We start from the raw sequence: 2707 nt of genomic DNA, 5'->3' as shown, positions 1-2707 counted from the left end.
CGCTTTGTGTGGTTGCTGAATGCGAAGAATACTTGAACGGAAGCCACTGTCACACCCAGAGGACATGAGTAAGACTTATTCCACTAGTTCAGGAGTCTAAATTTGCTTTTGTGGGTAGCCATACGGCCAGTTCTAACGTGTGCAAGGCCCCACGAGTGTAGGCTTATTCTGGTGGATGAGAAGTCTTTTAATATTTGCTGTGTCGGGTGAACGGAAGCCACAGTCTTCCGTAGGACACGAGTAGACTTATTTCACTGGAGCAAGAGTCTAAATGTGCTTTTGTGAGCAACCTTACGGTCAGTTCTAACGGGAGCCAGGCCCCACAAGAGTAGGCTTATTTCGATGGAGAAGGAGTCTTTAAAATTTGCTGTGTCGGGTGACCGGCTATGAAACCTTTCAGAGGACTTGTCTCCTCGTTTCCACAGCATTTCCGCGCCTGTAAGTTGCGGAAGGTAGCATGCTATGCTTGAAGAACTGTCGTCCCTTTAAGGACATAAGTAGACTAATTCCATTGAGGCAGGAGTCTAATACGCTTTTGGGCACAGCCATACGGCCAGTCCTAACGGGAGCAAGGCTCGCTAAAGTAGGCTTTATTTCAATGACTTAGACGTCTTTAATATTGCTCTGTCGGGATTGTCAGTTCAAACGGGAGCAGTTTCTGCACGCTACAAACCGCTGATGAGATCTTTGTCGTGTCAATATGATTCCCTAGCCTGGGCCGGCGCAAGTCTGGCTGGCGAACAAGGTAATTGGGCCTCTGGGTGTCATACACACGAGTAGTCTCAGACGCGTTTAGGGTGAACAAGAATTATCCGTGCAATTCTTTAGTCTGGGCCGGCGCAAGGCTGACTGGCGAACAAAGTAATTGGGCCTCTGAATGCTGCATTTCGGAGTTTCCTTAATTCCGGGAGAAGCCACAAAGAAGAGTCCAGAGAGGACCTCGTGTCCATGCAATTCTCTAGCCTGGGCCGGCGCAAGGCTGGCTGGCGAACAAGGTAATTGGGTTTATGAGTCTTTATTCCCAGTTTCCTTAGTTCCCAGGTTAGGTTCACCTGCTAAATCGGAGGAGTCCGATTTAAATGTAAAGATAATGCCAGAGTGAAGGGAGCCAAATTTCACTTGAAGGAGCAAGAGCCAGTGTGGTTAAGACGCGAGCCATTTTGTACTCTTAAGGAGGGACGCCGATTGACTTTGAACGAGCTATCCTCGCTTAAGAGTTTGGGCCAGTTGACGGGAGCTTACTTCCCCTTGAGAATGAGGCCAGATAGCATGTCCTTTCTAGCCCACAAAGGCTTATGCGGACCATTGTTTTTCGTAAGTGACTTTTTATTCTCCATGTGGCTTTTAAGTATCGATTTTCCTTAAGTTAAGAACGGTATAGACTCATAGCCAGTTTCAGCGTGTACCACTTGTCGAACGGAAGCCACTGTCATCCAAGGATACTAGTAGACTTATATTTCACTGGAGCAGGAGTCTAAATGTGCTTTAGTGGGCAACCTTACGGCCAGTTCTAACGGGAGCCAGGCCCCACAAAAGTAGGCTTATTCCGGTGGAGAAGGAGTCTTTAAAAGTGCTCTGTCGGATGTACCGGCAACGTGTGGAAGGAAGCTGTGTTGACACAAGTAGGCTTGTTCCATTGGATTGGGAGTCTAATATGCTTTTGGCGGCTGTCACACGGCCAGTATTAACGGGAGCTAGTCACCGCTAGAGTAGGCTTATTCCAGCGGAACAGAAGTCTAAAATGCTTGGTCGGGTGTAGCTTTCCTATCCTTTGTTAGAACGCTGTGTTGGTTGTGTCCAACACTTTCCGGCTTTTTAGTCGGTCAATTCCCTGGTTGATCCTGCCAGTAGTCATATGCCTGTCTCAAAGATTAAGCCATGCATGTCTCAGTGCAAGCCAAAACAAGGTGAAACTGCGAATGGCTCATTAAATCAGTTATGGTTCCTTAGATCGTACCTATCCTACTTGGATAACTGTGGTAATTCTAGAGCTAATACATGCAACTAGAATTCAGCCCAGCAATGGAAGGGATGCTTTTATTAGATTAAAACCAATCGGTCGTTTCGTCCGTCCGAAACCTTGGTGACTGAATAAATTTGGGCTGATCGCACGGTCTCTGTACCGGCGACACATCTTTCAAATGTCTGCCTTATCAACTGTCGATGGTAGGTTCTGCGCCTACCATGGTTATTACGAGTAACGGGGAATCAGGGTTCGATTCCGGAGAGGGAGCCTGAGAAACGGCTACCACATCCAAGGAAGGAAGCAGGCGCCCAAGTTACCCACTCCCGGCACGGGAAGGTAGTGACGAAAAATAACGATACGGGACTCATCCGAGGCCCCGTAATCGGAAAGAATAAACTTTAAATCCTTTAATGAGAATCTATCGGAGGGCAAGTCTGGTGCCAGCCGCCGCGGTAATTCCAGCTCCGATAGCGTATATTAAAGTTGTTGCGGTTAAAAAGCTCGTAGTTGGATCTGGGTCTCGGACGACCGGTTCGCTGTCCGTTCCTCCGTGTTTACCTAGCTTCATTTCCCTTTGGTCAGTGGAGCTTTGTTTCTCCATTTTTCCAGCGTCCGTGTATGATGTATATCAATAAAGTCAAATTTAGGAGGGGTTTGCTCCCCCTGGGTTTCCTTCGTTTCTTTCACTAGTTTTTTACATTGTTGGTTTTATTTCGATTTTTAAGTTGTTATTGTTCGTTA

At 47.2% G+C, this 2707-nt stretch overlaps 1 pseudogene; it reads left to right on the top strand.

The window, feature by feature from the left end:
* The first annotated feature begins 1831 nt into the window (after positions 1-1831).
* Positions 1832-2445, top strand: LOC145688631 (small subunit ribosomal RNA; annotated as a pseudogene).
* Positions 2446-2707: the final 262 nt, after the last annotated feature.

Source organism: Thermobia domestica, chromosome 6 (genome assembly GCF_964235325.1).
Source record: "Thermobia domestica chromosome 6, izTheDome1.hap1.1, whole genome shotgun sequence".
NCBI lineage: Eukaryota > Metazoa > Arthropoda > Insecta > Zygentoma > Lepismatidae > Thermobia > Thermobia domestica.
Note: the sequence above shows the minus strand (reverse complement) of the source record. Positions and strands in the feature narration are given on the sequence as shown.